General features: G+C 30.9%; 1 long non-coding RNA gene across 1 annotated transcript; it reads left to right on the forward strand.

Annotated features, from left to right (window-relative positions):
* Positions 1 to 1,404: 1,404 nt before the first annotated feature.
* Positions 1,405 to 7,163, forward strand: LOC134718832 (uncharacterized). The gene is made up of 2 exons (XR_010107459.1): positions 1,405 to 1,640; positions 5,357 to 7,163. It is a non-coding gene; the product is annotated as an uncharacterized LOC134718832 (long non-coding RNA).
* Positions 7,164 to 15,175: the final 8,012 nt, after the last annotated feature.

Here is a 15,175-nt window from a genome sequence, read left to right on the forward strand (position 1 = left end):
ACAAGTTTTAAACTAAGTTCATTTCAACAAGTTTAAATTACATGTTCTAAAATAGAGATAAGAATTGTTTGTATTGTAGTAAATTCAAGTCTGAATTTTTTTTCAAATACGCTATTGAAAATCACTAAGAGCCAATAAATACAATAAATTTGTGTTTTATAAATTAGTGCCTTCAATAAATAAAAGTCGTCATATAACAGTCTCATTTTCACACCGGTATTCGAAATTACTCGTTGCTTTTACAAGAAATATGTCATAATAACATGACTAGATCTTCTAGATAAATATACAAAAAGCAAACTTTAGACAATGTACCCTCCTAAGCCTTGACGTGGCTAGTCACTTATAGTTAACGGCGTTTTTCTCACAATGACTTTCTACCTCCATAAGCCTGGATATGTCGTGGCTGGTCACATACATTGAAATAAGTAAAACATGTGGAGAAAATTATTGTTGAAAGTGAAAGTAGTGTTTTGGCCAAAATGAAAATAAGGTAGAAATTAGCCTTAGTAATTTATAAAAGATTCAAATCCAACCATTGACATGCTAATCGTGCTCTCAAAAGAAAAAGCACTGATGTTTTATCCTAGAAGCATATTCTATAAGAATAATAATGGTCTATAAGAAGTTACATTTACTTCATGTTTGAAGCGGTGCAATTTTTAAATTTAATTTGACTTTTACCAAAAAATGCATTGTAACATGGGGTAGAATAATTTTGGTCTGTGGCCAGAAATGCGAAAAATGGAATTTAACAGAAAGGAAACAAAAAACAGACTGGAAAAAAGGGAGAGGGCTTTTGGTACCTTTTCTGAAGTTCTCCAGACATAAATCTTTTACAAAAAATCCTACAACAGTTTACAATTGTAAATGCCCGCTATTTCGCGGGTGTGTTCTAGTAAATATAAAAACAGAAATCTGATAAAAAAGATGTTTAGGAAACATTATAAAATCTGAGACAATGACAGAGAAAAAAAAACCATTAATGCAAATAATTGTGAATAATTGCAAAAAGTTACTAAAATTTGTTGGTGTGAGCCAGGGTTGCATGTTGAAGACCGTACGTTGACCTATAATTGTTAACTTTTTATACATTGTGACTTGGAATGGGAGTTGTCTTTGGTAACTCGTACCAGATCTTCTTTTATTAAAACTTTTCTTTTAATGAAAACTAAAAACATAATCTTTAAGATCTGGACGATTTTTAAATTATTTGTGTATAAAGTTAAAATTCAGTATCCAAAATTTGAACTGTTAAAACTCATCTTTTCAATTTTCAATTTTGATTTAAGTCAATGATAATATCAGACGTCTAACTTCAGTATAATTTACATGGACTGTCAGTTTTCTATTGATCAATCTCAGGTATTATGTTAAAATATTGAATTAAAATACACTAGTTATTTAAATATGTCGCAATGTATTACGATAATTAGTAATGGGTTTGTCCATATAGTTTTAAGTGTACATGTGGAAGCTGTTGTGTCAAAATAGGAATAATATCAAATTAAACTATAAAAAACATATGTGATTTAATTGCACAATGGACGCTTAGTACTTTCCAGCCTATAACTTATAATGGACAACATAAAGCATATATTTCTAAATTTTTGTTTTATGTATCTGGATAAGAATTTCAGGTAAGCATAACTGGTTGAATACACATTGACATCCTGCCTAATTTCAATTTTTAAGGTAAAATGTAACCACAAACAAAAGACAATAACAGGATTTTACTTAACATTTGACCATAATCTTGACAAATTGATTTGCTTGTAAAGGTCATTTTAGCGAGATGATTGTTAGCGGATTTATTATTCATTTTAATCGGTAAGTATGCAAATACATTTTCAGGTTTTACCAGTTCTCCCATATTCCTATTCAAAATCCCCATGTCCCAAACCCCAAAATGATTTACTCCTTATTTAACAAAATGTTAAAATTTATTGATAGTGTGTTGCTTATTTATAACGTCCAGTGACAAATATTTCATGAATTTTCAGCAATACATCGAGTCAAAAAGATACCGATAATAATAAAATAAGACATGAAGATGTGGTATTAAGTGCCAGTCTTTGTAAGAATCAGGCAATTTAGGTAAAAATTAAAACATGATTAGAAAAACCCACTGAGCTAATCATGCTATTTAATTCTAACCATCATCCTGAGTTAGAAAGTATTAGTCTTTTGTTTGTGTGTGTCTGGTAATATCAAATAACTTGGTTAGAAAATTGGTTAGAATGATAGCAAATTACAAAGTTATCTCCCCTTTTTCGTTAATTTCTAGTGCATTTCAACCAAATTTTATCTTCAATTACCAGAACAGAAAATGGAAATGAATGTTATTTTTGTGCATAACTACATATTATGAACTGAAATCAATGTCAAACTGGGTGGGTTTTTTTGGTCATGTTTTCACCACTGCCTGATTCTTAGACAGACTGGCACTTAATGGCAATGAGACAACTATCCTTTGAAGATTAAATTAAGCGGACATAAGAAATTAAGGGTAACCGTGTACGGCCTTCCATAAAGAAAAAAAACTCTATACCGTATAAGTGGGCTATTAAAGTCCCCGACATATAAATGTAAATCAAATAGAATCGAAAAAAACAACGGTCTTATACTAAATTTCCAAATATTAAATATAAGTCAACACACATGAAAACAACGATCACCACTGAACTACAGGTACTTGCCTTGGGACAGGAACCTTAAGTATATGGCATATAAGTTTGTGATCGCTCAACTATCCCCTTAACTAGGACAGTGGTGTAACAGTTAGTACAACGTAAGAACAAATTGTAAAGCTAATTTGCAATATTGACTATACAGTCAGGATTCTTCTTCGTCAAAATTATCTCCCCATTACGCCAGTTCATTTTCACAATCGTAGAATAGGAAGCCATTGTAGGGATGACGCGGTGTCAATTTTGGTCTTGGAAACCGATAAATTTATCCACATAGCACCATTACGATCCTTATATGTCAGTTGTATTTTAAATGTATCTACTAGCTGATGAGCATCAGTTAATGATCTTGTCTGCGTTGGTTCAACTTAAAACTATTGTCTAATCGGTTGTCAGGTGGAATTTTCGAAAATTCTAAATCATTAAAAAAATTCTAATTAAATATTTTGTGGAAGGGCAGACTAAAAATGTTCAGTGGTTGAGGATTATAAACCCCAGTTATCACACACACAATTTTTTTTTTTCGAAGATATGCATTTTCATCATCCAACTTAAAAGACTACCGTCAAGTACTTTTTGTAAAAAAAAATAGCTATTCGAACACACCTACTCTGTTTTTGTGATTCATTAGATAGGTACTTCACTTGACCCATATATTTCATCTTTTCGTACTGTGATTTTATTATGTTATATATACAAATGATAGAATCTGAAGCGAGATGATACAGTCCTTGGATGGTGTAAACTTCCTACTAACACCATACACCATACACATTGTATAATTACACCATACACGTTACACCTTTGCACCATACACCTTACACATTACACCATAAACCATTCCCCATTCTATCTACACGATCCGAAATTACCCATAATGCAATTGAATATCAAATATTAATATCATTATTATTGTTTATGTTTACAATACGAAAAAATAAAATAAAAATGTCGTAGACCATCATTCACACCATTCCCGATCTCACGTTACACAATCACCATTCCTCAAACACCATTACACCATTCCCCTTACACCATAGCACCATACGCCATTGCACCATATGTCATACACCATAACACCATTGCACCATATGCCATACACCATTACACCATACACGTTTTTTTGGTGAAGTTTACACCATCCAAGGGCTGTATACCAAATATTCTTTCTTTGTACGTTTTAAAGACAAATTATACACCTCAAACACGCCCTAACATAAAAAGGTGCACTCGATTTTCTCTTTTCGATACAATTGTTACCCAATTTTTGGATTTTGTTCTTGAGACACATAATGGAAGGGCAGACACGAAAATACTGAACTAATAGATTGATATGTTCGCCGTCCGTGTTAATTTTTTTTTAAATCGGAGGTTATGCATTTTCTTCATCCAACTTGAGAGATACCCATGTCGTCGACTTGATATCTAATTGTTCTGCATTGATATGAAATAGATAAATTGTAAAACTTATGCAAATGGTGTTTTTAAAATAAAACACTTCGTAATAGAGAAAAAGAAATTACCGTTTATTTTGTTTCTACTAACTTTTAAAAAATTAGTTACTATAGTAAACATTACAGTAAGCATTTATCGTCTTCTCTAACAAAGAGCTTCGATTCTTTTGATCTATTTCAACTTGGTTTCCGCCTGTATATAGATACGAGACACACAAAAAAAAACGACTGACATTAAAACAATAGACACAAAGCACCGAAATAAGAGTTTTTGCATTTACTGAAAATTTGTTCAAAGTCAATTGCAACTATTACACAAATACATCTGGTTCTCACAAACTACAGTACTAATCAGTACACACTCAACGGATTTGGTTATTAACAGTTTACTTGTATATTGTTGTGTGGAACATAGCAGTTTTCCTCTGTTAAGTGGATATTACATAACGTTCGTCCAACTCGTGATGGCGCCTGACTAATTCACCATTTGAAACTATTGGTTAATTAGCGTTCTTGTTACCAGTAACTCAAGAAATTCATCATCGGAAATACAAGCTCTGGAAAGCTTCTCCAAGATAAAACAGAAATCCAATAACAAATTGTTAAATCGCAGCTCACCAGCAGTCAGCATTATGTTGTTATCGTAATTATTATGCAAACAAACAACTATGTCAATAAAGAAAACAAATGGTTTATATAAACACTCTTTTGAAATCAAAAAGGCAAATACGAAAAACAGGATTATTAAAAATGAATTAAGCACTAATTTCGTCTGTAAAAAAAAGAAACAATGATAATTTAATGCGTCCGAAACACTTTTTGGGATATACCTTCATCGGGAACGCTCTCGGCCGAATATCTGTTCTGGTCATATTGCTCTCCAACTTTCATTATGTATAAGAACCGAAACAGTTGTAGAGCAATATAACAAACACTACAAAAAAATCTAAAATCGAGACTCGCCTAAAGGACATAACCAAACAATGATTTTAATTGTAGGAAAAAGTATATAATTTCCTCCAAAATTAATCATAAGAAAATAAGCATAGGATTAATGGAAACACAACAATAAATGCAGTTTGCAGGCTCATGTTGGGAATATGTTTCATTTATTAATAAACCTTGTTAATGTAGAATTCTTATCCTTAGCATGTTTCGATACTATTTTCTTTTTAAATAATTGTTTACCTCTAGTTTTTTTTTACTTTTTAGTTTGAACATGGTTTTAATTTCATTGATCAACATTCGCATACTTTGATATTGGAGAAAAAATGAGGACTGGAATAAGATCAGTTAATTACTAAGTTAATAAAAATGCAAATGAAGGTTTTGAAAGCAGCGATTATCGCAGCTGGAATAATAATCATTTTTTCCTTTTTGATGAATACATTATTCAGAAACAACTATTATTCCAATGGAAAAGATGCGTTTCATAAGGTCACTATGACAACCGTTGGATTATTGAAACCAAACTCTTTTGAATCATGGCTTTCGTTATGGGGACCACACATGTTAATCTTATCTAATCGACAAAAGGCAAAGGGATCAAAACTTGAAGGACACATTTGGAGTCACAGAAATAGTAACTTTTTACGTAAATCACAACTTCTTGCTTATTATAGACATATCATGAAATATAGACACACAATCAGGAGAATTTGTGAAATAGGATTTAATGGTGGCCATTCAGCTCTCATGTGGGCTATTCTCTTTAAAGGAAATATTGATATAGTGGTATTTGATACGTGCATTGATAAACGATGCGATATCGGGGAAGAATTAATTCGTGAAATGTTTCCAAAAATCAGGCTCAAAGTTGTACGAGGAGATTCAACAAAAACAGTTCCTATATATCGTCATAATAATCCTAATGTAAAATGTGATTTTATATCAATTGATGGCGGACATCTTGGCGAAGTACCGAAGACCGATTTGCTAAATATGCAGTATCTAGCGGCAGACAACAACATAATTGTAATGGATGATGTCAACATAAAGTCGAATGCAACCTTCGAAAAAACAGTTGGAAAAGCCTGGAAATATGCAATTACAAACAAACTCGTTAAACAAATTGGAGAATGCAATCCCTGCACAACAGATTTTACGACAACTTGTCAATTTTGTTTCGGGAAGTATTTAAATAATATGATTTAACTAGATGAAGAGTTTTTGATCAATTCTGTAACCTTTAAAGATGATGTCTCCAATATTTTGACATTTGTGATTTCAATTTGCATTCAGATGCCCATGAATTTCATTGATTGTTTTCATTTTTTTTACTATCAGTATACTTATAGTGAGAACGAGCTTTAACATTACAATTTGTCTCGCACATAAAAAAAGGCATGGTGGTTATCCTAGACAAAGTATTAAAAACACTCAAATGACTTTAAGACTACATTAATTTTCGCACAATTAACAGGATTACAACAATTACATCATGCTGATACATATTTTTTCTGATTTCAGTTTTTAATATCATGTCAAGAGGACAATACACATTTGTTACTTTGTAAAGATCACTTAAAATGTTCTTTTCCCATGGCAGTTTATAATCTTCCAGGCAAATCTGGTGTGGGTTAATCTGTTTAATATTTATATATTATTGTAATTCCTGATTTCAACCTATCCAATATTACCACCCTGATAATCACTTATTCTTATTTGTATGGTTATGAATTCTGGTTCAGTAAATATATTTTATATTTATTATTATTTTTTGTGATACAACTCTTTAAAATAAATTCTTGGACAGACCAAATTATAACTTAGTAACATTTGTGACAGTTTGCTTGTTAAACACAACTATTCTAAATTTTAAGAACCCCGCCCATGTTAACTTAACGGTGATGCTTATAGAAACATTTCATCGGTTTGTTATTTCATCAATATATTTAGATAAAAATCTTTCTTAAAACTTAACAACACAAATATATGATTCTCACATTTCTTTTTAAGTTTATATAAATACTATTTACCAAACATGTCTGTATATTCAATAAAAATATTCATATTATCACTATTTCTTATCATTAACACCACTAAAGTACATGCAATTGAAATTTAATTCAAAATTAATTTAGCATTACATGCTTTTTTTCATTGTAAATAATTAAAGTAAAAAAAAAAATTACATTGGAAAATGTTGTGTACAAATATTAACTGACAATACTTCAGTATATTTTGCACATAAAAAGATGAAAATTGTATCATTCTTTATATGTTATTAATGAGATGTGGTATGCGTGTCAATGAGACAAGCTGTATATCCAAGACAGCATGTAGTTGAATTATAGGTAACATTACAACTTCCTCAAGAAGGAGTCTTGGTGCACACCGAACAGCAAGTTACAGAGGGCCTCAAAATGACCAGTATGTTTTCTTTGATTAATATATTCAAAATGATCTTTTCTATAATTTGAAAATATTTTTTTTTTTTACCTAAATCTAGATTTGCATACATCAAAGGTATGTTGCAATATGGTGCGTGTCTCTGCGTGGGCCTTGTTGTGTTTCTCCACAGCCAGTGTGTCTGTATTTAATTTTAGATTAAGAAAAAGTTGACAAATTGACAGTAAAATGTGGAAAAACTATCTATAAAGGTAACATTCCAATGAATATCCAAAAAGAACATAAATTGACTGAAATAATTGACATTTATAAATAAAGCTGTGGTCGGTTAAAATGTACTTGTAATACAATTGTCAATACACATACGAAAATTGTCTTGATCAAATGTCCGATTTAAGGTGAGATCAAATAGAGTTATCTTAAAAATTACATATTTACAGTAAAATGTGGAAACTTAATAATACACCGATAGCAGGTTAAGAGAACATTTGATACAAATATTGAAATAATTTGGTCCATTTAACGTTTCATCTACTACAATAAATCAAAAAGTGGCTAAATTAACTGAAAAATGTTTTTTTTTTTTTTATTAAACCTGTAGTTAGTTCAATTTTAATTATAATACAATTGTCAATACATATTAAAAAATGATCTTGATCAAATGACCGATTTAAGGTAACAGCATATCGTTTATCAAAAAAGTTGTCAAATTGACAGTAAAATGTGAAAAAAATATCTATAAAGGTAACATCCCAATGAATATCCAAAAAGAAGTAAAATTGACTGAAAGAATTGAAATTTTTAAATAAAGCTGTGTTTGGTTCAAGTGTACTTGTAATACAATTGTGAGAACATACAAGAAAATTATATTGATCAAATGACCGATTTAAGGTAACTTCATATTGTTTATCAAAAAAGTTGTCAAATTGACAGTAAAATGTGGAAAAACTATCTGTAAAGGTCACATCCCAAGGAATATCCAAAAAGAAGTAAAATTGACTGAAAGAATTGCAATTTTTAGATAAAGCTGTGGTTGGTTCAAGTGTACTTGTAATACAATTGTCAATACACATGAGAAAAATGCCTTGATCAAATGGCTGATTTAAGGTAACATCAAATACAGTTATCCCAAAAAATGACATATTTACAGTCAAATGTGGACAAAATAACAATACACGGATGGGAGGTCAGTGCACATTTCATACAAATATTTAAAACATTTGGTCCATTTAAGGTTTTATCTAACACAATCAATCAAAAAGTGGCTAAATTAACTGAAAAATGTGTATATTTTTTTTATCAAACCTGTAGTTGTTTCAATTTTACTTCTAATACAATTGTCAATACATATTAAAAAATGATCCTGATCAAATGACCGATTTAAGGTAACAGCATATCGTTTATCAAAAAAGTTGTCAAAGTAACAATAAAATGTTGAAAATTATCAATATAGGTGTTGTACCGACTTTCTGTGCTGTGTCTGATGACTTTTAGCACCTGGTGTAAAACAAGAGAAAGTTCTAGTAAATATAGATGTTTATTTCTTGAAATCAGTAATCAAAAGTGCTACAGATTTTACACAATAAAATAGCAAGTCTCACTTGATAATAAATTTAGAATTTCATAAATGAACTAAATTAATGGACACAACTCTATGCAAATTTTAACTAATTAAATAAAACTTGCCCAAACTATATTTTATCAAGTGAAACCACTTTACAAAACTTAACGCACAGGTTAATGCAAAATATAATATGTTAAATAAACCGAATCATTTCAACTAAAAAGAATACTTAATTTAAAATGTTTTGTATAATAACTTGTTGCTATGGAAATAATAAACCTTTAAAATTAATAAAATCTTTGCCAAATTATTTCTATATTTAATCGCATAAAATCTAATACCAAATACAATTTATTTCTGAATAAATTGGTATGTAAAATAACTTTGTATAATTCTTAAACAATATGAACTGTTTTTGCAAAATATTAAAATAACAATATACCAATGTTGCTTAGCAACAAACATGTACTTCGGTCACGAGTTCCGTGTATGTGTGTAATACAATAAAATTAACTAAATTCAATTTTAAATATAAGTTCTAAAGTCAATTCAAAATGTTCAAACAATTTTGTAAACAAACTAAAATCTTGACAAGTGTCGCTTTGTAAAACCTAAGCAATGAACTAAATATGCAATCTATATACAAAATATAACCAGATGCTCCGCGGGGCATTGCTTTATACGACCGCAGCGGTTGAACCCTGAACGGTTGGGGCAAGTATGGACACAACATTCAACTGGATTCAGCTCTAAATTTGGATTGTGATTAAATAGTTGACACAGCATAGGTTTCTGACACAGAATGAATGTGTTCTAATGTACTTCAAATTTTTGTTTTCTCTTAGAGAAATTCACTATGCTGTTGAATATTAATCCTCTCAAAAAAATGTTTGAAGAAATTTTCTTTTTATTTATGAAATTTCAAATTCCCTTATTCCAAAACTAATCTCAATTAAAATATTCTAATGGAGTTTGCAACAATAACTACTCATTTAAATACATCATAAAATATTAAGATGTAAAAAAACTGCTTGTTATCACTGAATGGTAAAGATTATTTAAATTTATCAGTCGGTAGTAAAAAGTGAATATACATTGTATATTGTACATAACAAAGATTTAAGTTGATTCTGGACAAAGAAAGATAACTCCAATTAAAAAAATTCTTGCTATTGCACAATAATGTGCAATAAGATATTTCTTGCTTACTATTCTGGACAAAGAAAGATAACTCTAATTAATTATTTTTTTTGCTATTTCACAACATTGTAAAATTAGATATTTCTTGCCATTGCACAATACTGTGCTATTGAAAAGACTTGCTATTGCACAATACTTAATATAATAATTTTAGATCCTGATTTGGACCAACTTGAAAACTGGGCCCATAATCAAAAATCTAAGTACATGTTTAGATTCAGCATATCAAAGAGGCCCAAGAATTTAATTTTTGTTAAAATCAAACTTAGTTTAATTTTGGACCCTTTGGACCTTAATGTAGGCCAATTTGAAAACGGGACCAAAAATGAAGAATCTACATACACAGTTAGATTTGGCATATCAAAGAACCCCATTTATTCAATTTTTGATGAAATCAAATAAAGTTTAATTTTGGACCCAGATTTGGACCAACTTGAAAACTGGGCCAATAATCAAAAATCTAAGTACATTTTTAGATTCAACATATCAAAGAACCCAACCGATTCATTTTTTGTCAAAATCAAACTAAGTTTAATTTTGGATCCTTTAGACCTTAATGTAGACCAATTTGAAAACATGACCAAAAGTTGAGAATCTACATACACAGTTAGATTCGGCATGTCAAAGAACCCCAATTATTCTATTTTGATGAAATCAAACAAAGTTTAATTTTGGACCCTTTGGGCCCCTTTTTCCTAAACTGTTGGGACCAAAACTCCCAAAATCAATACCAACCTTCCTTTTATGGTCATAAACCTTGTGTTTAAATTTCATAGATTTCTATTTACTTATACTAACGTTATGGTGCGAAAACCAAGAAAATGCTTATTTGGGTCCCTTTTTGGCCCCTAATTCCTAAACTGTTGGGACCTAAACTCCCAAAATCAATACCAATCTTCCTTTTGTGGTCATGAACATTGTGTTTAAATTTCATTGATTTCTATTCACTTAAACTAAAGTTATTGTGCGAAAACCAAGAATAATGCTTATTTGGGCCCTTTTTTGGCCCCTTATTCCTAAACTGTTAAAACCCAAACTCCCAAAATCAATCCCAACCTTTCTTTTGTGGTCATAAACCTTGTGTCAAAATTTCATAGATTTCTATTCACTTTTACTAAAGTTAGAGTGCGAAAACTAAAAGTATTCGGACGCCGCCGACGACGACGACGCCAATGTGATAGCAATATACGACGAAATTTTTAAAAAAATTTGCGGTCGTATAAAAACTGCAAAATTTCCTTAAAATACCAATTCAGGGGCAGCAACCTAACAAAGGGTTGTCCAATTCATCTGAAAATTTCAGGGCAGATAGATCTTGACCTGATCAACAATTTGACCCCCATGTAAGATTTGCTCTAAATGTTTTGGTTTCAAAGATATAAGCCAAAATATACATTTTACCCCTGTGTTCTATTTTTAGCCATGGCGGCCATCTTGGTTGGATGGCCAGGTCACCGGACACATTTTTTAAACTAGATACCCCACGGATGATTGTGGCCAAGTTTGGTTAATTTTGGCCCAGTAGTTTCAGAGGAGAAGATTTTTGTAAAAGTTTACGGACGACGGACGACGGACGCCAAGTAATGAGAAAAGCTCACTTGACCTTTCAGGTCAGGTGAGCTAAAAAATTAATACATTTTGATTCACCGTTTACGTGACATGAAACCAAACAGGAAACCAATCTTTATTTTCTTTGTTTTGCACAATATAATTCAAAAGGCATAAATAAACACCATTACTAGTGTTACTTGCTTCATGTTAATATTTAAAATCTATTTTCAATGTTATATTAAAGTTTTTTTTAAACCGGACAGGAAACCATAAGAAACCGAAAGCATTTTTTTAGTTTTATTTTATTGCAAAATCTGCTTAAAATAATCTGAACAGTATACTTTTTCTTAAAATCCATCTTAAATGTAACAGTATTATAAAACTCCTAAACATGTGCTTGTTTTGAAATCAATTAGTACAATTTATTCAGAATTTTCCATATTTTCTTCATTGATGCAGGATACCATAATCGTTGTATCTTGATGTTTAAGCCAAAAAAATGTATTTATTTTATTGCAAAATCTGCTTAAAATAATCTGAACAGTATACTTTTTCTTAAAATCCATCTTAAATGTAACAGTATTATAAAACTCCTAATAATGTGCTTGTTTTGAAATCAATAAGTAAAATTTATTCAGAATTTTCCATATTTTCTTCATTGATGCAGGATACCATAATCGTTGTATCTTGATGTTTAAGCCAAAAAAAATGTATTTATATTTGGTTTTGATATTCCAGTTATATACAATTTATTCCAAATCATTGGCAATGTAACATTATTTAAATCCAGTAAAGAAAAAAACTTTTAACTTGGAATTAAAATCTTTAAAATAGGCACAATGTGATACTTGTGACCTGTACACCATCTACATGGTTTCCACATTTTAACCTACTTTAGTGGGCTAAAATCAATAAAGTTCTTCCTTTCAAGTCATGCATGGTAAAAGTTTACTTCTCCTTTGACAAGTTTATTGCGTTTCTGATAAGTGTTTGCAGAACATGAATAAAAAATATTAATTAAAAACTGTGACAAGATGTTAACTTTGTACATTCCAAGTGTAACGGTATATTAACATGTATTTTTTATTAAATTATATTTATTCACCTAAAATATCCAGTAATATTTACTGCTGAAGTTAAATAAATCAAACGAGCATTGGTACAATGATAAGAGACGTAATTTCGATTGATTTTTCCAAGGATTCTTCACGTCATTATCGGGAAACGAAGTGTGTTCTAACGTCTGTCAAATATGAAACCGATTTTGTCAAGTCATTGGGCATTTATTTTCACACAGGATCGTATGTAACATTATGCACATAGGAAAAATAACAGACCACCGACGCAATCTCTTTGACAATTGTATTTTCCTCTTTTAAACAAGACGAAACAAGTCGACAGATTATGTTTGCTAACATCCCGTTGGAAACAAAAACAATGTTTAGACCTAGTATTTCATACATCCGGCCGTAATGGCGTTATCACATGTTAGTCACATCTTTCACGTATGACCGGAAATGATTAGAACTTAAGGACAAAAACAATTTTAATAAATAACTGGACTTCTGTTTTTTCTGTTTTTGTGAAATGTAACGCACAACGATAACGTAATTTTCTTACTTAATTATTACGAAGACATCTCGGATTTACCTGTTTGAACATCTCGCGAGAGTTCATATTTGCATATTGTTTTTAAGAATTCTATTACAACAAAGCAGATAACATCATCTAAAAATTGCGTTACGAAATCGGACACAAAAAACATGCCACTGTTCTTACATCTGCTACATAAATACTTATAGTTCTCGGCATTTTCTTCTCACTATTCTTATTGGTCGATGATCTTTGTTATTTGAAAGCAAAAGTTACGAATTTGCCGGTGACGATTATCTATAAATCAGTCAGCGTTATGCTCTTCGGAAGCAAAAAGTAACGCGAGAAACAATACAAAAATACGGTTGTAGAATCTTTGAAATTCGTATATTTTAATTTTTTTTCTAGGGAAGAGTAGCATACACTTGTATGTTGATAAAAATAATGGCATCTTTAGATGTAGTTACAACTATTCTTACAGTAATTCACATTTTATCACTTTTCTATAGTTATAGGAAACAGAGCCCAATAGCAAATTATGGTCCATATCCCTGCGTCTGCGTAGTGTGGCATTCCAAGAATGACTTCACTATAACATACAATGTAGGTTGGATATATTTAGAATATCTTGTCATACTAATTTTTCTGCATTGTAAAAGAAACGTTAATAGTGTAAAGGAGAGCTCAAGATACAATAATTCGTGAGAAACAGAAGGGAAATGTGTAAAAAAGTATTTAGTCAAACTATTAATTTCTGGGTCTCCTTCTCTTCAATTTGAGAAAGATTTGTTGGGGGGGTTTTCCACACTATAAAAACAAAATGAATGATGTGAGGGAATGTCACTCTGGTCAACCCCATATGGGATTGACAGATTGAAGCCGTCTTTCCCCAAAAAATTGTCTGAGCACTTGACAACAACACAATTTTTTAATGTATTTCAAACACCTTTTGATTTAAGCTTGATCTTATCAGCACCTTATTGCATCAGACAAGTGTAGGTCATTTGTGAGCATTGACTGAAAATGGCACAGATCCATCAATTTTCTTATTTTGCTCTCAGTCACAACTTAGACTTACATGTCTTTAGAAAGAAGCCCATAAGCATTTCAAGATGGACCAGTTTCTGGATACAGTTTTCGACAAATATGTCAGGCCAAAAAAAAAATATATGTCTGTTTCCTACTGCCAAGGCAAATAAATCAGGGTCGGTAGGTCAGATTTGCAGTCGATTAAATGTCATGTTTGGTTAGGGTCCTGTACCCCCAAATGATTTAATCCCTTTAAAAAAGCTTTCATTGAATAAACCTCCCAATGCCGACATTTTTTAAACCTTAATTGTAGCACATTTGTGCTGGGAGCAGCCATTTTGATTGTTTGGGCATAGTATTAAAGATACGGATCTGGATAGGACCGAAAACATTTTTTTCCTGGACTTGAATAAAAACATAGATGCCAACCCCTTTTGACACAATCAGTAAGAAACTATCAAATTTTCCGTATTTTTGAAAAAATCTCAGTAATCATTAATAAACTTGTATTTACATGTACCAATAAAAAATACTGACAAGTGGTTGCAAAATGATGTGCACTAAAATTTGTCGTTTAACATGTTGTCTGTAGTACATGTATGTATTCCAATCATTAATTGTTCAGATGTTCTCGACTTGTCAAGGAGAAGTAGAGAAAGGGGAAAGCTACTTCATAAAATGCAAGTTTGCCTCCTCAGAAGTCAGTTAGTTCCCAACAATAGGTTGATAACTCCCAAGAAACC

This window comes from Mytilus trossulus, chromosome 5 (genome assembly GCF_036588685.1).
Source record: "Mytilus trossulus isolate FHL-02 chromosome 5, PNRI_Mtr1.1.1.hap1, whole genome shotgun sequence".
Taxonomy (NCBI): Eukaryota; Metazoa; Mollusca; class Bivalvia; order Mytilida; family Mytilidae; genus Mytilus; species Mytilus trossulus.